Below are 25,871 nucleotides of genomic sequence, written 5' to 3' on the forward strand. Positions count from 1 at the left end.
TGTTTTAGAAACAGATATAAACTTTATGAATGATTGAATGATTTAAGTCAAAATTAATCTGGTGGCTTTTGAGAAGAATACTTAAGGGTACAGATTAGACTGTTTTTCCCTACAGGTACTGTTAAATCAAGACACAGGAATGCTAATTTTATTTCTCCAGAGTAGGCAGGGTTAAGGTTGGTTTCAGCCTATCTTCTATATGATATATGTATTTAAAAGAAACTTTTTATCCCCACAGACAATTTTGAATAAAGTGCTGTTAATTTTTTTCTTTGTTAGTAATCTCTAGTGGAGTGGTAGTAATAGATATCATTCTACCCTAACTGGCTTAGGCCTGCTATATTGTTCTCTCTAAAGATACAGCACTGTTGATGATGGTCAAGATTAAGTTTTAGAAGGAAATTATTCCACATTTTAGCATTTGTAAGTGAAGATGCTGCAATGGACTGATTTTGAATATTTAATAATGCCTCAAAATATATGTGAAATTACATTTATATTTATCACAGATATTGTATTTGATATGTGAAGTTACAATGATAAATGAACTTAATAAGCTATGATCTTTTTTTGTCTGTCCCTGCAAGGAAATGGCTGGAGAGAATATGTGCAGAGTGAGCTAATGAATTTAGATTTGCTATACATAAAAACTTGGATGAACCACTGATGTGATTTACATTACCTAACAAATTTATAGTATTACCTAATGTTCAGTAGTTGTAGTATTATCCAATGTTTAGTTATCTTGTAAATTGATTTCACACAGTAAGGAGTCGTATCTTATCAATCAATTTATACACCTTGAGACTTATCAAATTTATCTCTCTGGAAATTGGATCATTATGAGCAATGTACATTCTTATATTGATTCAGTAGTTCAAGGGCTCTCTTGTGATGTTAGCTAATATTTGGTATGTATCAAATTATTTTTTTCTATTAGCCTGGATTATAAAGGGGTCTGAGAGGTTGGGCATGGCAGAATTTTTTCATAGTTATTTTAAAGATTGGATATTTTCATTTACTTTCTATGGTCCCATATCCTGAGAAACAATATTTAGTGACTGAAAAATGTGATAACAGACACAGTCATGGTCAAAAAATATCCATTCATTTGCTTCTTGGGGCTTGGATTATAAAGTCTTGCAGTTATTGGATTATTGATTGAGTCATTACTTTTTGCAATTTGCCAGATCCAGTTGATTTGTATATTGAGATAAAGCACCATAGCACAGTTATTTTATTGGGGGGACTAATGAGCCTCATATTTCATTGCATTTAAGAAGCAGGAAGATTTGAAAAGGGGTTAGCTGAGGAATTAATAGATTATGGTATATAATTGGGGAGAGTGATGTTTGATGAAGTTACTTGAAGTGAATGACCAATCAGAAAGAAACTAGATGAAAAATATATGAAGCAACAAGTTGTCTTTGAAGAGTTGTCACATTAGAGTTCACAGATGGAGCAAAATCCCCAATCCAGTGCATGCTCAAAGTAACATTGGATAATATAGTGATCAGAAACTTAGGGGGCCATAATAATATCTTCATCAATATTTCAGACTCAAGTCCTGTATATTGGCCACTTTTGTTTAGATTTTTAAGGATTTCATGTGTATTCTTAATAACCTATTATTATTCTTAGAAAGACATAAAAGGAAGTCAGAATATACTTCTCTTTAATATCTTTTATAGAAAGATAGAACTCTGAAGAATAAGGATTTGCATTTTGGAGGGACCTCATAAAGAGTCTTTGGAATTGTAATTGAGTGTTGATTATCACAGCTAACTTTAGAATCTTCCAGATGGAGACTGGAATAACCCAGTAACCTTAGAGCAGCCTTCATTGTAAAGAGCATGCTGAGGTTCAAGCCAATACTAGGCATCTCCTTTATTTTCGGGAGAATAAATAGGACAAGAGTGATGAGTTCAAGTAATAAGAGATTTCTTCAGAAGTGCTGTTATGTTGAAAGCTAGATAGTTTTTTTAGGTTTATTCCAAAAGCTGACAATTGTGATAACTCTAGTAATAGAATTAAAGATCCTATGTTGTGTCCCACAGTCTTTGAGAGATTCAGGACTGTTGTTTGTTTTCCTCATTCTGAGATCAGACTGGTAGAATCATAGCTCCTGGCTCATCCTTAGCCATAGCTTCCCAACTACTCATTGTGGTTGAATGAGAAGGCTTAGTGATGTTAAAAAAAAAAATTACTGAGAGGAAAATGAAGCCTGATTTCTGGGTCATAAAGAGTAAAAATCTCAAGGATATCATGTAACTTATGCCCCAGGGCTATGTCAGAAATTAATGCTGAATCTCCTGAAAGGAAAATTTCTCAAAAAGTAGAATGTTAGTATCTAGATTAGGATAGACAACCCAAAGGTAGGAGGCCGTAATAGAACACAGGAGGTTTTCTTCCACTTTATACAAAATGTACCTGAAGCTTGAACCAAAGTCCAGAGGCCTCATTTTATACCTGAAGGAAGTCAGAACCATTTTATATATACCTGAACAGGCCCAGCTGTTATCAGCTGGCCTTTTGCAAATTTCTGTATCCTTGCTCCACAAAGAAGTTTGAGAAGTAGCCACTCAGTGTAGTAATGTTCCACTCACTGTCCTGAATATTGCAGATTTATGTGCTGTGTTTTTTAATACATCAAATTCACTTTGAGACTGAAATGCTTTTGGCCAGTGGCACGATTAAGTTTTATTTCTTCCTACATAGAGGATAAAGAGTTAAGTCTCCTCTCTCTTTCTTCAACTAATGTCTTTGACTTAAGAGCATGGCAGAGGCATTTCAGCCAATGAATTTCACCTTGACAGGCTTTAGCAGACATCAAATGCAAGATGCAAAGTAGCAATAGCATAGCTGGTGCTTGGATTTACAAGTGAATTGAAAAGAGATGGAAGGGGAACAGAATGGCTTCTAATTTCAGAAATGGGGCCCATTGATATTTTACAGTTTTTCCTCTTTTGATGTAGCATGAAATATACAATGTAATGCACAAATAAGTGCATTTACCCATGTAACCCAAACTCCTTTATCATCACCCAGGAAGTTCTAGTATGCCCCTTTGCAGTTAGTTTCTGCCCCCATCCCTGAGAAGAACCACTATTCTGACTTTTTTCTCACCATAGATTAGTTTTGCCTGTTGTAGAATTTCATGCTAATGGAATCTTGCAGCATGTATTCTTTTGCATAAGCCTTCTTTCATTTAGCACAAAGTTTTTGAGATTAATCCATGTTATTTGCAACAGTAGTTTACTGCTGTGCAGTATCTCATTATACGAATGTACATGGTTTATTTATGAATACATGCAGTTTTCAGTTTTGGGATATTATGAATGAAATTGCTCAGACATTGTTTTTCAAGATTTTTGTGAATATATGTTTTCATTTATCTTGGTTAAATATGTAGGGAGTAGGATTGCTGGGTCATAGAAGTAGACATATGTTTAATTTCATTAGAAACTTCCAACACAGTTGTACCATTTTACATTCCCACCATCAATTTATAACCAATTTCAATTGCTTCAAGTCCTCACCAACATTTGGTGTTGTCAGTCTTTTAAATTTTAGTCATTCTGGTGAGTGCTTACTGGCAGCTCACTGTGGTTTTAATTTGCATTTCCCCACAATGAGTAAGGACATAGAGTACTTTTGCAGGTTCTTACTGGCCATAATAGAGAGCACCTGGAGACCTGTAGGAACTACTTATAAGAAGCAAATGTTCTTAACGGATTAGTTACCTAAATCCTATAAAGACTCAGTTCTGATATTGCATCTGATGTCTCTGATCTTTCTGATCATCCCATGTGTGACATGAATAAATGCAGTATAAATTATCCAAAGGCAGGGCATTGACCTTAAAGAGAAAGCAAGACTGACTGTATGACTCCACATTTCTGTGTTTCTTGGTGTTCCTTCAAATAACAATGTGAGAAGAGAGAAAATAAATTATTTTCCTATAATTAAAACTGGCCTAGATAACAACTGGACAGGCAGTTGGAAAACAATTATGTTAGATCTCTATCTCACTCCACTCACCAATATAAATTCCAGATGGATTAAAAAAATCTATTTTAATCAAACAAATATTCATTTTTATAAAGTCAAATATTTCTTAAAGGTTTATTATGGAAATACTAGTTCTTTACTCCACCTCTCTTCTACTCTCTACCAAGCCACAGGCATCCAGTGTCAAGAGTTTCAGCTATGCTCAGCTTTTCTTTTCTTTTCTTTTTTTTTAAATAAAACAGCTCTGCAGCTCTATCTTGGTTTATTAATTTTAGACATTATCTGTTGACTTCTTCCTATGATAGATGAAGGTTTATCTTTCCAAAACACCTCTCACTCCCCCAGCCCCATCTCTCCTCAATATATTAATATCAGAATTTTGCTTAGATTGTCAGCATTTAAATTATTATAACCTGCAAATACTGTTTACTGCTCAGTCAAGAGGTATACGGCAGCATTGTAACACTTTTATTTATAAGATGTCATTCAGGGAGTTAATGTTTCTGTGATAGTATCATTCCCTTCATTTGCTCAGTTGAATCCTTCTTGAATTCCAGTTAGCGCTATGTTAGACTTGACTGGTTCTTCCAGGTATATTTTTCCCTTTGCTTTGATTTTTCTCTGCCATGTCTCCTGTTCTTTGACTGTGAACAGTTAAACATAAGCTCTAAAAAGCTGATTAGAAGATCTGTGTGCAGGAGCCGTGCTTGTTGATTGGGCACCCCAAATTTAATGACATGAAGACCTGTTTTCTGAGGTCATTAAATGTTTCCAGGGAAAAATCCTCCAGCCTCCTTCCCGAGGCTGAGGTGTTCTGCAAGCAGGTAAGAGAAGGAACTGAGAGGAGGAGATGGGTGGTCTTTAATCCCTGTGTTTTCAGAACCATACATCATCCCTCCCCCTCCTCTGAGCCTATTTCTAAGGTCTTTCAGCTTAAACTTTTCCTGAGAATCACCTGGTGAATTGACAGGTTAGGATTGTCGCCACTATCAAAGTTGTACACATTTTTTAAAAATGCACACAAATACTAGAAGAAAAGTGGAAAAAAAGTATAATTTCTGAGAGCGGAAGGTCTAAATGTGGCCCCAAACTTAAAACCCACATTTGATTACATGAAAAATATTTTCTCGTAGATAAAACTATCACCACCACCAACGTAAGAGAAAAAAGTGGGCAAAGGGTATAAGCAGACAATTCACAGAAAAGGAAACATAAACAACATTTAAATGTAGAAAAAGATGAATACCTATCATGAGATAAAAATGTTCACCTGTCAGGTTGGAAGATACCAAAATGGTACCTTCCAAAATGGTATCTTCCAAAACGGTAAAACACACTCTCTTACTTATGGATAAATTGTTATGACCTCTGTATCTGTCAAATTTAATGCACATACCTAGCTACTAATCCTAACTCCCTTTTTCTTTCTTTCACATGTTAGAATTCAATTGGAGAGAGCTGTGTTAATCACATGCCCTTTTCCTCCCTTCATCCTCTCAATCTCCTTCCTCAAATGCACCCACTCTTAAGTTCTTAAGTGTTTGATATGTGCTATTCAACACATATCAAATCACATCTCTGTAAAATATTTAGTGCTGTTTTATATGCATGCTTTAACTTTATAAAATAATATTATTCTATGAATCTCATTTTGCTTTTTACCTTTCTCACTTAACACTGCTTTTAGGTTCCATCCATGCAGCACCAAGTATGTCTACTTCATTTCTTCTAATTGCTGCATAGAATTTCACAATATGCATCCACAACATTTCATATTTTCACTCCCTAGTGATGCACATCTTGGCTGCCTCCAACTCCTCACAGCCATAACAGTATTCAAATGGACATTTTGAACATGCTTTCTTAGTTTCCCATCTGCTAAGACAAATACCATACAATGAATTGGCTTAACAACAGGAGTGCTTTGGCTCACAGTTTCAGAGGCTGGAAGGCTTGCTTCTTCCTAGGGTTGGCAGCACTCTGGCTGGCTGGCAATCCTTGGGAATCTTTGACTTTTCTGTCATATGGTGGTGCCCTCTCATGTCTCTTAGGTTTCTTTTGACTTATGGCTTCTTGGTACTCCGGTGGCTTTCTCTCTCTTTGCCTGAATTTCATTCTGCTTATAAAGGAATAAAGGAATAAGTAATCTGGAATAAGGCCCAATCTGTTAGATGACCACACCTTAACCAAATCTAACATCTTTAAAAAGTGCTATTTACAATTCATACCCACAGGAATGGATTAAGAACATTTGTGGGGAGAGGAGTATACATAATTCAGTCTACCACACATGCCCTCCTATAGACAAATGTAAGAGCAGAAGTGCTCAGTGGTATGGTATATACATTCTTAACTTTCACTAGAAACTTCTGATTGTTGCCTAGAATTGCTGTACTAATTTCATCCATACCAGTAGTAAATGAGGGTTACCCTTTTCCCCACATCCTAATACTTAGTATTATCCTACTTCCTAATTTTTTATCATTTTGATGTGTACAAAGTGATATCTTGATATTGTTTTAAACTGAATTTTTCCGAATGCTTGCAAATTTGAATATCTCACCACATTCCTGTTAGCAATTTGAATTAATTAATGAATTGCTTATCTTTAACTGTTAATTGCTTGTCTATATTTTCTATATGCCTCAGTTTCTTCATTTGAAAAATGAGAATGATAATAAATGGAATTTGTTGGTTACCTATTATATAACAGACATAGTATGCACATGATTTCATTTAGTCCTTGTATCAAAATTATTTTATCTCTCATTTGCAGATGAGAAAACTGAGACTAGAGAGTTCAACTGACTTCATCAATATTTCACAGCTAGAAAAGGTGAGTGAAGCTGGTTTTTAAGCCAACAGAACAATAATTGTGCTTGTAACTCTGTCTCTTCCAATAAGATTGCTTTGAGATTTAAATGAGACAGTGCATCTAAAGTGCTTTCTTTGTATAGCAATGAACATATAGTAGGTGTTTTATCAGCTCTTGATTTGCATAGCAATTGGCATGTAGTAGGTATTCCTTTGATGACACTAGTTATTATTAATTCTATGCAATAGGTTTCATGCTGGTATTGAAACAAACATGATTTGAATTTCTTAACTGAATTTCTCATCTGATTTATTTTCCTTTATTTGTCCAACAATAATTTGAGTCTCATAAAATGTGCTACAATCCAGAGATAAAATGATGCTCCAGACTTCATGGACCATATAGATTAATAAGGAATAAATACAAGTAAACTATAAATTGCAATTGACGTTTGAAGCAAATGCAGGAGTTACAGAGCACATGGCAATCCTCAACACTCTTGCTAAAATTAGGGAAGTCTTCAGAAGCAATTTCTGTACTGAATCCTGAAAGAAAAGAAAGTATTATATAGCTGAAGTGATGGAAGATGGAGGAAAAAAGTAGTAATGTTCAAGTACAGCAAGATAGTCCAAGAAACACCTGAGAATTTAAAATAGATTAATATAGGTGGGTTGTGTTTGAGTGCTTGTTCTAGTTCTCTATTGCTGTGGCTTAAATTTTAATCCTTAAAACAATAACAACATTCATTTTATTCATCAGTCTGCTGTCTGGGTCGGGTTTTGCTGGGGATTGTTTGTTTCTGCACCATTCTTCTTAGGGTTAGCTCAAAGTCTTGGAGTCTGAATTGTCTGAAGGTGGGGTGGGACTGGGCTGGGAAGACTCAAGGGCTCAGCTCTTCTGGGAAGAGCTGGGCTCAGAAAGTAAGGAATCCTTGGGCATCTCTCTCTACCCCTACATGTTTTATCAACATGGCAGCTTCAGGGAAGCTGGACTTCTTATATTCTCATTCAGGGCTCCAAAGGCATGGGTCATCAGAGAGAAAGAGTCAAACAGAAGTTTTCTAACTTTATGACCCTGTATTGGAAGTCATGCAGTATCTTTCCCACAGCATTCCATTCATTAGAAGTGAGTCACTAAACCAGGAGATTGTGAAAGCCTTGTAACTGACACTCTCTTTATCCAGTGTATGGGCAGATGAGTAATAAAATAAAGAAAAAATAAATAAATAATAGGGGGGTAAGAGGTATGGGAGGTTTTGGGGTATTCTTTTTTATTTTTATTTTTTTCTTGTTTTTGGAGTAATGAAAATGTTCAAAAATTGACTGTTGTGATAAATGCACAACTATATGATGATACTGTGAGCCACTGATTGTATACTTTGGATGGATTATATATGAATATATCTCAATAAAATTGCAGTTAAAAAAAGAAGTGAGTCATATTCAAGGGGTGGAAAATGAAGCTTGATGGGGAGTTGCATGCTTTTGGAAATGTTTATGGAACTGGAAATATTGCTGTGGCCATTTGTGGAGACTGCAGTCTGCCACAGTGTCTCTTTTACTGTGTGTTTCATAGCAAGAGGGGAGAAGTGAGGGCAGAGAGGTCAATGGAAGTAAGAAGTTGCTAGTTCATGTACAGTCATTTTAGACCATTCCAATGAATTTAGACTATATCTTGAAGGCAGTGTAGCATATTGAAGGGGAATGATGTAATCAAATTAATCTTAAACATTATTATGTAGATTATGCAGTGGAGAATGGAATGGAAGAGCAAAAGTGGAAGCAGGAACTGATGCTGCCCCAAAGGAAAGAATTTGGAGAGGGATAGAATACAATCTTGAGATATTCAGAAGTTAGTGCTTAGAGATTGACTAGTGCCACAGGCAACAGGAAACTTTCTGGCTTATGTGACCATGACATAGCATGTTGGAGAGGGCAATGTGACACCATTCACTAAGATTAGGAACACAGGAGGAGGAGCAAGTATGGGTTGGGGAGGAAGGTAAAAGTTTTGTACATGTTAAGTGAAGGGTAGCAGTTGAGATAAAATAATGTGTAAGAATCAGCAGCCTATAGATCTTAATTAAGGCAATAGAAGTGGTTGAGGTCACCCAAGGAGAGTATGTGAAAAGCAAAAGAGTTCTAGGACAGAATACTAAGAAACATTCCAATTTAAGGATAATGGCAGCCACTTGAATCCAAAACTCTCCATGTATCTTCCCAAAACTATACAGATAAGAAGAACAAATAAAACCATATAAATGTCCACAACATAGTTAGGAGATGAATACCATAAACTTCATTTACATAGAAAGAGAGGAATATTACACTGACAAAGGCAACTCTGGAGCACACACATGGAAAAGAGGAAAGAAAGTGGTGGCCCGGTGTGATGGAATATAGATTTTAAAATAAGAGATATCTTGTGGATCAGAACACTGACTCCTGGTAATCGAAAGGAAGTGGCTTGGAAATGCAGAGAACCTAAGGTGGAAATCTTGGTAGGGTTCTACTTATGGGGATCAGGAAGGGCTTGGTGGTAATAAAAATAAAGGAAAACAATGGAACGTCAATATCCAAAGAAAAAAAATTGACTTACCAAATAAAAAAAGACAAACTATTTCTTCTCTCCATAAAAGGCTCCATTTACAAAAGAAATTGTATTTCATTGTATTAACAGAAGAGGGTGCTCTTGCACTAAGAAAACTGGTAAGGCTCCAAATGCCTCATACCTGTCTACTTAAAATAGTTTCTTACTGCTAAGCCAGTAAAATGCAAGATATTTAAAATAGAAAATAGTTGAAACAACAATCATAAAAGCCACTGTAAGAAGATAAAAAATGAGAATTAAAACATTTATGTTGATGAAAATTCTTCTAAAAAACTATAAAAGATAGAAAAACTGAATTATTATTAAATGAACATTTGTATATATGAAAAATAGCACCTTGATCAGAAAATCAAAAACTCAGAAGAGGAAAAAAAGGAACATGTCATATGAGAATTAAGCAAATTCTAAAAGAAATAGAAGAAACAGACAAAATCATATCAGATACAAAGACTAAAGTTAATCAAGGGAAAACAGAATCAATGGAAAATATAATAAGGGGAGCTTAGGGGAGGAATTAAAATAGCCAAGAGAATGAAAATAAAGTAGAGATAAAAACTATCAGAGAAAGTGATAGCTCCATAGAAGATAAGCAAAGATGATCTCACACACATATAATTGGAGTCCTTGAATAATAAAAACAAAACAATGGAACAGAAATATTATTTAACACTAGAATTCAAGAAAATTTTCCAAATATTAAGAGACCTGTATCTATATATGGCCATCTACCTGGTAAAATTGACCTGAAACAGTCAACTAAGTGAGATATGCCAATAAAACCTTTAGACTTTAATGATAAAGAAAATGAAATATATGGGCCTCAAGACGAAAGACCAAATAATTTACAAGGGAAAAAATCTGTTTGGAATTGGAGTTCTTGACAGCAAGATACAAAGCAAAACAACTTTGGCACAAAAATTTTTAAAAAGCAAGAACAGAAAGTATGAATCAAGGATTTTATATCTAGAGAAGTTGTCCTTCAAATAGCAAAGCTATATATAAAAACAGTTTTGAAAATATGGGACCTCAGGGAATATTGCACTCAAACATAACTAGAGGGTGAGGTTTATCAAACAAAAAGAAGACTGGGGAAAGCCTGGCAATTAGACTGATGGTGAGCATTGAATATAGTTCAGTATATATCTAAGATTAAAACAGAGAGTTGAGGATGAGTATTATGTATTTTGACAAAATGGAAATTAACCAACAACAACAAAAAAAATTGGTAGGAGAACAGAGAGAAAAAGTGGAGAGTAGAATAAATTCATTGATTGCTGTATTGGTAATAAGTGGAGTCACAGCATATGGTTTAGAGTTGGCAAATCAGAAGAAGGCTCAGAAATGGAAAAGTGGACTGAAGCACTGAAAAAGATGTTAGGAAAAAGGTAACTGCTAGAAGAAAAATAAACTCTTCCTAAATACTAAAAGAAATCAGAAAAACATGATCAAAGAAATATCACACATAAAAAGAAATACCGTAAATATAGCATAATACATATAGCAAATATAACATAAAATAATATTACAGCATTGATTCAAGATGTATTGTGAAGTGAAAAAAGCAAGGTGCAAAGAGTATATATAGTATGTTGGGATTTGTGAAGAAAGAAGTGTAGACAAATAATACAAATACATATTTTTCACCAAAGAAATGCAAGAGGGATGAACAAGAACCTAATGAAAATGGTTACAGATGAGGGTGGATAGGAATAGAATAACATGGATTGAGATAGGAGTGCAGCTCCTCTGAATTGACATATATTATTTTTGAACCATGTAGACTTTTGTACATATACAAAAATAAAATACAATTTTAAAAAATGAAATAAACTCTAAAATTATATCTTATCAAAGTGATGATACAGCCATACATATAAAAATAACTGATTCAAATAACTTGTAAACAGAGTACTCTGATTATACACTTTAAATTATATGTATTCTAAAAACAAAAAGTATTTCAAATAAATATTGAGCTTCATGTTGTAGGTTTGTTGTTAGTGATGAGATTGTAGTAACATAAAACAAATTGTATACATTGTGAGATAAAGCAAATGATTAAGTGTCTCAACATTGTAGTTGGAAACCAGAGTTCCCCATACAAACAAGGAGTGCAGAAAGGCTAGAAAGAACCTTCTGATATTGGATTAAACTGTAGGGCAACATGAAATTAAGGAAGAAAAAAAAAATAAAAATGTGAAAGCCTTGAGTATATTTGATTTCTGATGGGAAGGAACCAGTGGATAGGAAAATATAAAGATACAAGAGAGAGGGAATAAAGGATAGAGCAAATTCCTGAGGGGGTTAGGAGGATGGGATCCTGAGTACAGGTGGAAGAATTAGCCTTAAATGGTAGAAGGGCTATCTCCTTTATTAAGGTAGGAGGGAAAGTGAAAAGGACAGGGAAAAATACAGATAAATGTATAGGCTTTGGGGAAGAAGCTCAAGGACTTCTTGACAGATAGCTTCTGTTTTCTCTATGAAGTAGGAGATGAGGTCATCTTCTAAGAGTGACAGATGTGATGTGGTGCGATAAGAGATTTTAGGAGAGCACAGAAAGTTTGAAATCCACTATGGAGAATGGGAGTGAGATTTGATTGCTATAGCATGGAAGGATTGCCAGAAAGCACTGCAGATATGGCGGAGATTGAAGACTATTAACTTGCATTGGCACCAGTTGGTGTGTTTGTGTGATTTTCTTCAGCAGTGTTTGGCAGCTTGAGAACACAGATAGGATAGACATGTGGATTGATCCAAAGATTGGTGTTCTGCTAGTTCCAAGCAATTGGAAAAATAGAGTGTAAATGCTTTTGAGAATATTGACAAGAAAATGTTGACAAATGGACTATGGATTCCTAAATGGATTGGAAAGGAAATGAAGACAAGATGGTGCTGTTACGGAGAATGTAGAGTCATCATGGCCATATGATTAGAGAATTCAATGAATATAAAGAATAGACATTGAGGTGTCACTAAGTGAGGGAGCTGGAGGGAAAGGGTAGGAAGTAGTGCTCAGAGAATGAGATGATTGAATTTAGGTTTTCAGAAGTGGAGCAGTGATGCCAAGGTCCAGAGTTACCATAACAGTGGGTAACTAAAACAAATTGGAGAAAAAATAACTAAAGATGAGGTCAAGAAATTGTGAAACTGGATATTGTATGGACAGCAAGTGCCATGGGGAGGAAGGTGGTAAGTTATATGTGTTTAGTGGCTATTGGGGGAATTTTCTAGGTAAACTTCAGCTTTCTTGGGTACAAGGGAGGATAGAGTGTAGTATGGCTGGAAAGCTCAAAGCTCCAAGGAGAGGAGGATTGGGGTGGGGTTGGATTCGGGGATGGTGAGAGTGATTAATTTGAAGCACCACTGGAAGAGGAAGACTTGAACTCTGCTTCCTCAACTTGAGAAACCAAGTATGCAGAGAGCCCTTATTTCCACTTGAGGAGACTTCTGGAGAAGCAGTATTTTGGAGTACAGTGAGGCTTTAATTAAGGCAAGAAGGTTGAGTGAGTTCAGAGGCAAGGATTGAAGGCTCCAGGAAGCATAATGAAAGTATTGAGAATGAGAGGACAGTTAGAAGTTGGAGTCAGGAGAGGGAAGTCACAGAACACTGTCATAATGTACCTATCTCATTTGGTTACTTCAGAGGTCAATCATGATACACTAGATCATTTTCTCCAACTACACATAGCTACTTAACAACTGTTAGAGAAGCAAAGGCAGAGTAAAGACTCTAAGATTGACTATATAGTAGCAGTGTTCAGTCACATCATATTGACCTGCATTCTCTTCTGGTAAGTTATGTTTACAACAAAAAATATTTCACAATAAAAATACATTTAAAAAAGTAAATAATATAAAACTGAATTTTAACATTAATATGAAATTCCAAAGCTAATAAAACCCAAGCTAATAAAAAATTATTATGGCCAGTGAAATTAAATGGACTCTGGGCTGATAAAATTGATTTCTAGAAAGTGAGTCATAAATTTGGGACCCAATCTCAGTAACAAAAGACTCCCAGCAATCTATAAAGCTACAACTAGGAAATTCAGAAGTACATTCTCTTAGGAAATGTGGCTGTAAAAAAAACAGACATAGAAAAAGTAATGAAGTCCATTGAGGCAAAATAAACACTCAAATGATTTGTTGTACTGCACAGGCAACTAATATTTAGAAAAAAGGAATCTGTACTATGATGTGTGTGTGGTGTGTGTGTGTGTGTGTGTGTGTGTGTGTGTATAATTTATATGTTTATATACATTTAGTATATAATTTTATATATAATATATATTTTTAATTGTTGTTCTAGAAAGGCCAAATTTTTACAGAAGCACATGGCAGCATCAGCCAAGAATCCTATCACAGATTAGTAAATAGTACCTACCTGTGAGAGAAGGGTTTATTTCAAAGCTCTTTCTGTATAGTTACTGTTTGTAACATCTCTACATTATAGAAATATCAAAAGTTGGAATATATTTTTAAAACTAAAGCTTTTTTTTTAATGCTTTACAACTACATGGAACTTTTCTGCTCTTGAAAGAAATAGTTTTCTTAGAAGGATAAATTTTATTGTACCCTATAAAATATTTATGAATTTAATATGAACATATAAAAAATAAAAAAGATTCTTTAATTCTGAACATTTTTTGTAGTTAATCATTAACAGATTTTCTGATCAAAAACATTATTAGTACGTGCCCTCTTTTTTCTACTTCATTCATTTAATAAATATTTATTGAGTGCCTACTCTGTACCAAACACTGTTATAGGAACTAGGTGGGAACATTATCTTGAATGCTGATAATACAAGAGGGTAATTCAAAGCCTTTGTGGAAGACCTCTCTCCTGAATTTCAGACCCCATACACTTGTCTCATAGACATAATGACTTGGAAGTTCCCCAGGCACTTCAAACTTACTGTGTCTAAAATGAGCTTATAATTCTATAACCCAGGCCCCCTTTTCACCAGTGAAACCAGATTCTGTCCTTGTGTTCCTCTGTCACCTATGAAAAAGCTTTTTGAAATGTAAACCTGGCCACAATGCATGCATCCCTGTTGAAACACACCACCACCACCCCCGCCTCCCCACAGCTCTCATGCTTATAGCAATATTTCACGAAATTCTCTTTTGAATGCCCTAAAGACGAGAGAAGATGAGTAAGCCTGGAGGAATGGAAATATTGTCTGAAATGACCACTGCAAGTCTGATAATTTTTTTAAATCTTATGATTTATTTTTATAATTCATAATAATTTGTATATTAATCCACAATATATCTTTATTTTTTTTCTTATAAGATGTTTTAAAGTTCTTCCCTTTCTTCTTTTACTCACATCTTTGAGGAAAATTTTCCCTTAGAGATCTTTGAGTATGACTAATTTATCAGGCATATGGGCCACATGTGTCTGTGGCTTCGTGTACCCTGGACACACAGGACCTAGTTGGAGAAGAATGGACCTAGAGAATAAAGTTCAGACCTCCTTGTACAACAGTTGTAAGGAAACAATATTGTCAAATAGTTAAGACACTGGGCTCTGGAATGTAATTACTATTTGAATCTCAGCTCTTTGCTTGCTAGTTGTGTGATCATGGGAAAGTTATGTAACCCCTCTGAGCTTGTGAAGTAGGGATTACAACAGCATCTACCTTAGGGTTGTTGTCAGGATTATGAAATGATACAACTAAAGGACTCAGCCTGGTGCCAGGCTCATAATAAGCGCCCCCAACATGTTCATTCATCTCCTGTCAGAGCCCCAAGGAACTCTTTTTGATTTCTCATACATGCCACACTATTTCACCTAGACCTGCCTTTGGTCTAAAATGTTCAATTCCCATGATATTGTATTACCAGGGAAGGAGTAGGAGTGGAAACATGCCCCCTTAACGTCCCAAAAGGGGAAAAAGAATTGTATCTGCTGGAAGCTTGACAAGTCTAATGTACATAAAATTCACCAAGCAGATAGTGAAAGTTGTGGATCAAGTTTCTGTCCAATTTGTCATGGGAACACAGGCTTGGGCACAACAGAGATTCCTCAACCAATGGCCACTTTACTGCTTATACAGAACAAAAGATCCAAGAAAGCAGGGGAAGAAGTTCTATTGTGGCTGGGCCTCAAGGAGGCCAACTGCTCGGGTCAGGTTCGGTGGAAGGTGGCTCTGCATGCCCTGCTTCATGTCACAGTTGAGGGACCCTGTGCTGCCTGAATGCTGTGTTTTTATATACCCCAGGGGGAGGGGACCCTGCCACTGAGCAAAAATCATGTATCAAGCAAACTTTGTGCAGGGGTCCTACTCTGGCAAGCAGCAGGGGCTGCTTGTTCCCAGTTTCAGGAGCAAGGTACTGTCAGACTATTCCATTTCTGGGTAGCTTTTTTTTTTTCCCCCCTCAGTTGAGACCTACCATCTCCCCTGGACTGTGGAATGGAAACATGTCAAAATATCTGTATACAAACAAGAAAGAGAGGAAAAGGTGGGGGATAGGAAGGGCTGGAAGATGACCACTGAGTCATCTTCATCAAAATTGAAAACCAAACTGTGAGCATTCTCTCTTGATTTTGACAGTGTCACCAGGATGACAGTATTTGATGCTATAGCTGAGGATAACAAATATCAGTTCATAGGCCCATGCACTCCTGTGTCCTTCTCCACCTTCTCCAACCTTATTCAGCTGTTGATTTCTGCTCTGCAATCTTTCTCATCCCTTCCCCACCCTTTCCCATCTCTTTTACTTTGAATACCATGCTCTTTTAAAAACAACAACAGCAAAAACAACAACAAAAAATGCATTTCAAGTATTCATGCATCCCCTCCCTGGAATCTCCACCGACATTACAAGATAACAGCAAATTGAGCTGTATCACCAGTTAGGACCCTTTAACCTGAGAATTTGAAAGCTCTGCTTTCTTGCATTATTTTGAAATTTCCATCCTGTGAGCCTCAGTGTACCCTTTACACACTCCACTTAAAGAGCTTGCACTCCAAATGTGTGCTCTGAATCTTGGGCCTCCATGTGGCTCAGTCTCTGCATAGAATCACACACAAGAAAGCACAGTCCAGCAGACCAAAAGTGATTTTGTAATAAATTCTAATTGACTTCTATCTCTCAAAAAATTTCAAAGGGGATTCAACTCCTACTTCAAATCAACTCTTCTCAAAATAATTTTCTTGACCCCTGTTCTCCTTTATCCGCATTATATATTCTTAATAATTCTGAGTTGCTTACACACCAGCCTCCAAAACTCCCTCCAACTTCAGTTACATCTGACTTTTCTTTTTAGCTCACTACTTCATTCTCTCTCTTTACACAGACCATTTCAGCCTTTTATCCCTTTATCCCCCTGCTACCTTTGCCTGTCTCTTCTTTCTTCCTACTTCTCACATTTTTCACCTCCAAAGGTTAAGCAATCAAGTTAGCAAATACTCATTTTTAGTTGTAAGGAAGACACATGTGACTGGAATGATTATTATTTGAAGGAGGATTAAAAATCTGGTCCTCATTAGGCATATTTAACTATTTGCTCCTTCATTGAACTTGGGGCTTCTTGAGAACGTATCATATTTATCTTTGTATTTGCAGCACCCAGCAAAGAAGCTTGCACAGAATGACACTCAATAATCATTGAGTAAATGATGGAAATTATTATTTTGTATAAAGAATTTCTTGAATAGAATCTAATAAAAATAAACTTGGTTTAATCTATAACACACAACATAGTATATGTAAACTTGTAAGAGGTCTTTTGGGACTTATATCTCCTTATCCACAGATTATGTGTTATGATATTAATTGGCCAGAGTGATTTTATCAGATACCTCTAAGACTGCCTATTTCTTCGTCTCTGCCTAGATACCTCTGTTTTTGGTGTGCCTGGCCATAGGCCACCATATGAAGACATGAAAAAAGCATTTTAGTCACTAATTGCACAAACTTTGTAAAAAGTTTAGATTATGAGTTTCACTATAGACGGTTTGAGTTCATCCAAGTTCATAAGTTGAAAGAAAAGTATTACGTAGGCCTGTCCAACCTTGAGATGGCTGCCCTTTACCACAGATGTGAATGCTAAAGGGCATGGTCAACTCATGCCGTCTACTTCCTCCAGTAATAACTAGATAGGCCTTTCCTTTCCCTTCCTTTGCCACAGCTCTTGTAATATTTGCTATTAGGAACTCTCACAAAGTAATAAGAATGCAATGCAGTGTGGTGAGGGCCTTCTTAAAACACTCGATTATTTAACTAAACCAAAGTCCCTCAGCACCTTCAAGATGAGGCATATCTAGTGATTTAATTTAATTCGAAAACCATATACACAGTGCATGTGATGGAGAATAGAAAAAAAAAAAATTGGATCCTTAGGGAGAGGGATTCTATCTTATTTCTCTTTATACATGCAAGCAATAAATGTTTGTTGAATGAAAGAATAAATTAAATATATAAATATAATCTTACCTTCATAGAGTATATAATGTGATGCAGAACATACCAGAATTGGTATAGGCAATAATAGAGGTAGAATAATAGTGTAATGGGAGCAAAGAGAAGGGAGAGATTAATGGTTGGTACAAAAAATGTTCTGAAACTTCCCATGTTATATGTCCAAGTTCAGCAGTAGCATTCATAAAATGTAAAGCCCTATAATATATTTATCTGCCAAAATTTTGATTGCAGGTTGCTGTCACAGAGGGAAACTAAAATTAGAAAGCAACTGCATGGGTTTTGATAGGAAGGAAGAATATAGTTTTTAACAACATGCTTACAGGAAAAACCAAACCCAAAAGACAGATGCAGCCTCCATTCTCCTGAGGCTCTGGGTGGAGGCTGTTTAGCTAAGTGAGGTTCCCATGCAGATTATAATGGAGTAGAGAAAAAAGAACAAAATAGGGCAGAGTGCAGTGACATATGAAAGGAAGAAAAATGATCAAGCCTGACAACTCTTTTGTCTGGAAGAAATGCCTTTACTTTTCACTTGGAAGCCCTGCAAATTTAATTCTTAGAAAGCATTTAACCCTTTTTAATGCAGTGAAAAAGGCGAAGAAGGTGCTACTATCTCCAACTCTTTTTTTGTCTAAAATCCATTCCTTGATCATTCATCCCTTCCTTGACTCAGAACCTCTGGTTTGAGGCCTTGTCCTGATGAGTTCAGTGTATGAAAAGTCTTTCAGACCTTAGGACAGGTCTCCGAGAGATGTATGAACCATCACTGATCCATTCAGATGGATAGCAGCAGGTTTTCCTAGGCCTAGCTACCCAATTGCTTTTGGTGTTGGAAAGACTGTTTCACACTTTTATGATATTAACATGACCCATGTAAATCATACTGACAGAATTGTCTGATTTTACTTCTCTGTACTTTATAGTCAGAGTGGCAATAACAAGTGAGACTTATTTGGCTACTTTATAGTAGGCCTGTATAACTCATCATGCAAGATAGAACATTGACCTCAGGCTTTAAATCAACATTTAATTTTTTAAAAACTGTAGAGGGAAAGTATAATGACATTTTGAATAACTCTTGAAAGCATCTTAAGGAGAGAATTAAGATTTATCCCCAACATAGGCTGGATGTGTTGGCTCTGGAATGCACTGGCATCAGAACTTCTTGAAACTTTTGGTTGTTGAAATCTGGACTTAGACTTGATATAAGAAGTCTTGCATCTCTTTCACCTGCTCCCTTTAAAATATGGTTCTCTACTTCACTGGCAAAATTCTCATCTGTGAGTTCATTTTTAAATTGAATAAACTATCTAAAATCTGGTAAGAATGGGAAAATGGATATTCTGGCAAATCATGTAGTCTAGTGAAAAACCAAGCACAACATATGTGGACTGTCAATTTTCCAGTAAGTAGAAAGTACCTAACATTTCTCTGATTTCTTTGATTCAGAATAGGATCTAATGGTGGTTACAGTTCAGGCTTATTTCTGTGGCCAGTGAGAGAGAGAGAGAGAGGGAGAGAGAGAGAGATCTGTTTTGTCCAAAGTAACTTCAACCTGTTATTTGGATACCAAGAAATGTCCCCACACTCTTATTCCTTTTTCCTTTGTACATGCTTTACGTTTGGTTCAGAAATACCTTTTCCTTTTTTCTTTTTCTATTTAAATGTCACCTCTTCTTTGAAGCCCTTAGCTCAATCGTTGCAGAATCTCTTCCAATCCAGCTGCTTGCTGTTCTATGCTCCCATAACATTTTCCATATGCATTTATAATTATGCATTTTCCTATTTGGGGTAATGTGCTTGTAAACTGTTTCTTGTGTGTTGGGAGGGGAGAAAGGAGAGAAGGGAAGCCCTGATTAATATCATTTACCATATATAAATTTCCCTTGTGTAAGTACTCCCACTATGGCCAAATTCAATCTACCAGCATGGATTTAGGAAGAAATGCTCATAGTGGCTTTCATGAGCTGGTATTAGTGGGCTCCAGCATACCACTTCTTAAGGGGTAGACACCAGGCCATTATTCTATTTTGCATTTTCAGCACCTGGCACATTCTAAGTATCCAGATCTCAGTTGTTTAATTTTCCTTTGCAAATGTTTTTTGAGTGCCTTCTATATGCCAGGCAATTGTGCTAGGATTCTAAGAACACAGTGATGAGAAAACATACCTTGTCCTTGCCCTCAGGCATCTTACAATGAAGAGAGAGGACAAATAGTGTAGAAGTAAACCAGAAAATAACTAAGAATTACCCATCATGATAAGTAACATAAAGGAAATAAACAGGGTACAATGATGGACTTGCTTAAATAGTTCTCTATGGAGAGGAGAAGGAATTGGAAAAAGAGCAAGCACGATGCTTCCATACATGGAGGAGGAGAAGGAACTGGGGAAGAACCTTCCAGACAGAGGAAACAACATGTACAAAAGCCTTGAGATGAATGAACACAGCCTCTGAGAAGGCCTTAAAAGAGGTACATGTGGCTGTGATAGGGGAAGAAGGAGGAAGTGGCCTATGATAAGGTTGGTGAGGTTGGTGGAAGCCAGGTCATACATGGCATTGGAGGCTATGGTTGGGAATTGGGATTTAGACAAAGTGCAATGAAAAGCCATTTAAGGGTTCTAAGCATTATTGGGTTTATTTTCTTTAATAGATATTTCTGGCTGTGCATGTAGAGTAGATTAGGTGAAAGCTATTGCTGAAATGAAGAGACCAATAAAAAAGCTTTCGAAATGCTCCAGGTGAGATATGGATGTGGGAGGGGAGACAGACAACTAGACAGACTTGAGACTTTCTATTGAAGGTAAAACAGAAAGGACTTGATGACATATTAGACATCAGGAGTTAAGGAGCCAAAATGTTGTTTAGTTGATAACTTTGAGTAAAAGAAAGTCAGAAAATAAATAGTTCATTCTTTTTAATGAACTGTGTGCCCAGCCCTAAGCCTGGCACTTAATGTGATTTATAAAAGAAGTAGACAGTGCAGTCTTTATACATAGAAATTCATACTCTAGTGGCAAATGGTAATAACCAGAGTATATAAAGGCATAAACTAGTGCTTTATTTGAAGTTGAGAGTAGCAATGTGAAAAGAACTCTGAAAAACAAAGATCTTAGTGGTTGATTAGGGGTTAATGTTTCATGGGGATACAGTCCCTGAAAGTAGTGTGAGACTCATATGGGCTGAAAGGAAGAAGCTGAGGCCCTTGCAGGTATGTGCAACAGCCTAGAAAACCACAGAACCTGTCTGGAGAATGGCATGTGAGGGGGGCAAGAAAGCAGCTGGCCCATCTGCGGAGTTGCTGGATAGAGATTAATGGGAGGGTATTGAAAACTGTCATCGGAATCATTAGCACTTTTGAAGTTTTATACTTTACAAAGTGCCTCCTCTTGATTTATTTCATTCAGTCTTCACCATGAAATAAGCAAGGCAGGCAAGATTATTCCCTCATTTTATGGACTGGAGATGGAGTATTGCAGTGGTGAGATGTTTCACTCAAGTTTACATAGCTGGGAATTGAATGAGAACTAGAACCCAGTCTCTGAGCTCTTCTCTTTTCACTACAAAACTAGTTTAGCTGTGACAGAATCAAGATTAGTGATCTGGGTGCATAATTTTTTTTTTTTTTTTTTTTTGAGGATGGGGCTACACAAATAATTAAAAAAAAAAAAGAAAGAAAGAAAGACTGTAATGGTTTCATTTAAAAAATGAAAGTCATGTCAGGGTTGTGTTTGAGGGGATTGATCATGTTTATTTTCAGAGCTATGTGGAACGCATCTTTTATTTAGGTATGATTTCTTCCTAGCATCATTTGGATACCATGAAGCTAGAAGCCAGAGTTTCTATATTGAGAGGGCTTTCACAGTCAACTCCTTCTTGACCCTGTGCTCTAAATTATTTACAAAATTGCTACTCAGGAAGCAAAAACAAATCTTGCCATGGAGATTTCCTTTTGAATTTGCTTCAAGATTTGATAAACTAAAAGCCCCTGCCTACTATCTTTAGCTTCAATAGACTTTGCCAGAATGACTGAATGAACAAAATATGATTGATTATGTGACTTCCTCATAATCTCAATTCCCTTTAGGTTGTTCTTGGCTACATGATGGTATTCATGAAGATTCTGAAAGCATTTTACAGATTTGTGGCTTCTCAAGAAGGCAGTTGTTGAAACCAAACTTTAGAGGACAGAAAATATGCTTTGCATGGTGACCATGTCTGTTCCTTTAGATTTGAGACTCTGTACTTTATGGAGCCATAGTAATGGGTATCACAATTTTCTTGAATTCTAAATTCTGAATTTCTTATTTGGGCATGGTCCTCTATTATAAAATAATGTGTGTAGCTTGTGTGTGTGTGTGTCTGTCTTTTTGTCTGTGTATAAGAATCATGTTTGCTTCTCTTAAATTCAACAGACATTTATTAAAGGTCCACTAGGAGCAAGCGTAAAGCAAGCATGATGATCATTGCACAGTGTCCTCTTAACCCAGAACAGAATGTGATGAGCTTAGTAAACATGATGGATAGAGCACAATGGGAAAGTCAAGGGAGTGAGGTGATCTGTGAGGTTGGAAAGATTAGGAAACACTGTAGACATTCAAGTAGCATCTAAAACAATGGGTAGGATTTTGACTGGTATAGATGGAGATAGGACATGCCCACCAAGGAACTATGAGACAAAAGCACAAAAGTTAGAAAAAGGATAAATGTGTTCAGGAAAACCAGGAAGAATCAAATTTTACATATACCTTGGGTACAGGTTGGGTGGTGTAAGGTAAGACCAGAAAGATGTGTATAGGTCAGAATCAAATCTGAGAAATTAATTTGGTAGAAAATATATAACCATTGATATATATAGAATAGAGAAGTGACAAAAATCACAGTGAGTTTGATATATAGATGGGGGAAAACCAATTGCTATGAAATCAACTGAGAGAGAACTCAAAGAATCCAAGTTATCCATAACAAGACCTAATTTAGGAGAATGACAGCTGAAAAGAAAGAAGGAATGGTTGGGAGAGATTTTTTTTAGGGACAGTGTTACACCACTAACTCATGATCAGGTATGGTTGTTTCTGCCCTAAGTACATTTAATCAGGCATTCTTTACCTTTTGTCAATGCAATACATTCTCCCTTCAGGTGTACTTTTCTAATCTGACTGCCCTCCTGTATAAGATCAGAATTGTGAGAAATGGAGGCAGAGAAGCTTCAACATTTTCCTCTGCTAACCAGGCTGATATGATTGAACATTTCCTTCCTTCTTGACTTCCGAGGGCCTTCTTAAGCTGGGGAAAGAGACAGTAAATGGTCATCCTTTAGGTAAGATTATATAAACAGGAAGGATTAATTTGTATAGAAAGCAAAGTTTTGAGGCTAAGGCAGGGAAATCTGATGACATCATGAGATTGTAGAAAGGTCCAAAAATCAATTCTGAGCTCAGCATACCCTTTTCCAGAAACTTCATGACTTATTTAGAGCAACACTCAGCTTCGAGTTAATAGTCACCCAGTATGGACTCAAGCCCAGCCTGATTATCTGCTCCTACCTTGATCTTGTTTTTCAACGCTCTATTCTAGGAACATTTCTGGTACCCTTGTTTTCTCCTTGGTCTGGGGGACTGCTTTATCCTTTTCTATTATTCTGAAGCCCTAATTCAATGTGAGTCCAGGTTCCTGACACATCACCTGATGAGTAACTTACCTGCATAGCCAGTATTGCCCACCCTGCTTTTCCTGAAACTCTTCTTTTGTCATCTGTTTAAGATGCCCTGTTATCACCCCTCACCCTGATTCTTCTTGTGGCTTGGACTGTGAATGGAAATACCATATTCTCCCACCCCCCCAGCTGCAGCTCTGCCTCCAGAAGGATGGTTTCCCTCAAATCCAAGCTACCTCAAAGGACATTCTGGTCCTTCGTGTAAGGCTTACCTGCCACACTCTAAGGTTTTTGGCTTTGTCTGCTGATATCTGAGTTGAAATAGAAAAAGAAAGTTTCTAGAAGCCAGTCCTATAGGAGCTATGGTGGCAGAGTGTAGAATTATGTGAGAAAGGAAATGTTGAAAACAAACCTTGCCAACTTTGTATTTTGCCCATTTTTCTTAGCATAGGAAGCCCAACCCTCAGTCACTTCTCTGGATACATTCCAGATAGTGTTTCTTTTTTGTTGTCCCTTTCCTTTATTAAAATTAAAATAGGGTTGTATCTTCATAGTAACGTCATTTGCAACACAGTATTCATTCAGTCTGAAATCAATGTATTTTTCAGTCCTAAGACTGAAAAAAAAGGAGATTTTTCCTTTCACTGAAATGGTAGGGCTAGGTGTGGGGAGAGGTTACCATGTAATATGATTACCATGGATCCATGAATACTCATTAGCTTGATTCTCTTTGATTCTAAAGGTACAAAGGAATATTTTCATCATTCATATTAGTTGTGCAAATTGCACTAAGTTTAGAGGTAGTGACTATGTGTGCATGTACGTGTGTGTGTAGATGAGTACTATTTTTAAGGAATAAGATATAACTATTTGGAGCAGTTGAATCACATACTGCAATTGTACCTGTCCTCTTCCTTTAAAAGGAGGAAAAAACTCTCTTAGCCTAGTGCTGAACCAGATCATCCCTTAGAGACCCTTCTAGTTAGATGTTTTGGTTTTCTCCAAAAGCTATCTAGGCAAAGATGTGTGGAAATGCCTTTTTTGTTTTGTTTTGTTTTCTATTTGAAGGATATAGAAACCTAACCATGTGTCTATTATGGGGATCAGGAAATACCTTTGAGTAGTTGGAGAGTAGTATATTTCAAGGGACTAGGTATCACTGAAACTCAGAAAAAGAAATCTGAAAACACTACTCAGTAGGCTAGGAAACATTTATTCAGAACAGTACTTGAGAGAGGAAAAATTATTGATCTGTAGTAAGCAAAGTTATTGACTGTAGTATTGATTATTATAACAAGAATGGTTATTTTCCCCATAGGTTATTATGATTTTAACAGATCTGAAAACATTTAACTTACCTGTTAAAGATTTTAATGTTAATAACATCTTAACCACTATGTCAAGAACAATATATTGTATCTTAAATACTACTCAGTATTCCAAACATTCTTTTCATTCAGTAGATGTTTATTGAGCATCTATTGTGTGTCAGATACAATGTTTATGCTTGGGATACAATGGTGGACAGAACAAGTACTCTTCTCTCATAAATTTCCCTGGAATGATAGGGTACTTGTGGTACTTATGGTCATTAATCTTTCTGGAATACTGTTCTGGGAGCTTAACTGATTCATTCAATATGCAAATGATTATTGATAACTTACTAGGCAGGCAGTATGCTGAGGATACATGAACAAGATGGAACAGAGTCTGTGCCCTTATAAAGCTGATAGACTATTAAAACATAGAAACAAGTACATAGGCATTTAAATTACATTGCTTTAAGTGCTACCTGAGTTACTAGGCAGGCAGTATGCTGAGGATACATGAACAAGATGGAACAGAGTCTGTGCCCTTATAAAGCTGATAGACTATTAAAACATAGAAACAAGTACATAGGCATTTAAATTACATTGCTTTAAGTGCTACCTGAGGGAAGTACTTCATGGTACGGAGGAAACATTAGGATCATGTAACCATGACTTTAAGGGTCAGAGAAGTCTTCTCAGCAGGAAAAAAACCTCTAATCTGAGATCCAGAATATATGCAGGAATTAGCCAGAACTTCAGGTAGAGACCTGCTTGTGTAAAGGCCTGGAAATAAGAAAATAGAAAGAAATGCATTATGAATGGTGCAGAGAATGTGCGCGGAGGGGGCTTGGAGGAAACTGTAAGGCAGGGGAAGTTGACAGGTTATTATGGTTCTATATGCCATATTGAGGCATTGGATTTGATCCTAAATTGTAACAGGGAACAACAACTGAAGTGTTTTAAACACAAAAGAGAAATAATTAGAAACACGTTTGCATAAAGAATATACTTACATTACCATTCCGTCTCTGCAAGCT

General features: G+C 36.4%; 1 long non-coding RNA gene across 1 annotated transcript in view; it reads left to right on the plus strand.

Annotated features, from left to right (window-relative positions):
* LOC119540082 overlaps positions 1 to 25,871 on the plus strand; it is a 185,500-nt gene that overhangs the window by 156,157 nt on the left and 3,472 nt on the right. Inside the window, exon 3 of the long non-coding RNA XR_005218032.1 lies at positions 6,788 to 6,847. This is a non-coding gene — a long non-coding RNA (uncharacterized LOC119540082). The remainder of the gene's footprint in view (positions 1 to 6,787; positions 6,848 to 25,871) is intronic.

Source organism: Choloepus didactylus, chromosome 7 (assembly GCF_015220235.1).
Source record: "Choloepus didactylus isolate mChoDid1 chromosome 7, mChoDid1.pri, whole genome shotgun sequence".
NCBI classification, from domain to species: Eukaryota; Metazoa; Chordata; class Mammalia; order Pilosa; family Megalonychidae; genus Choloepus; species Choloepus didactylus.